We start from the raw sequence: 464 nt of genomic DNA on the forward strand, positions 1-464 counted from the left end.
AGCGCTGCGCCCGAGGCCGGTGGACACGGTTCCCCCTCGGGCAGTGAGTGAACGGAGAGCACCGAGCACCTGTAAGTCACAAAGAGAACAAAATATCGCTGATCTGGGCTCCACATGTGGGCTCAGAGCTCAGCGTGTTCCTGCAGAAGGCCAAGGATGTTTAGGAGGCAAAGTGACTGCTCGCTTCTGCGCAGCCCAGCCAGGAGCAGGCAGCGCTCGGTGCGATCCCAGCAGCTTCCAAACGTGACGGGCAGACCCCTGCCAGCACCTGCCTCCGTGCCCCCCCGTCCCCACAGCCCTGCTGCTCTCGGCAGGGAGAGCTCCACACGTGTGTCCTGCCCAGGTACAGGCACCGCGGGGGCTTGCCAAGCGCCGGCGCAACCCCAGCTGCCACGTGGAAAGGGAGGGAAGGAGCAGGGACAGACCACGCTGGTGGCTGTGCTCGGGTTTGGTGTGGGGGACAC

The sequence above is a fragment of the Buceros rhinoceros genome, unplaced genomic scaffold, assembly GCF_000710305.1.
Source record: "Buceros rhinoceros silvestris isolate BGI_N320 unplaced genomic scaffold, ASM71030v1 scaffold5678, whole genome shotgun sequence".
Classification (NCBI taxonomy): Eukaryota; Metazoa; Chordata; class Aves; order Bucerotiformes; family Bucerotidae; genus Buceros; species Buceros rhinoceros.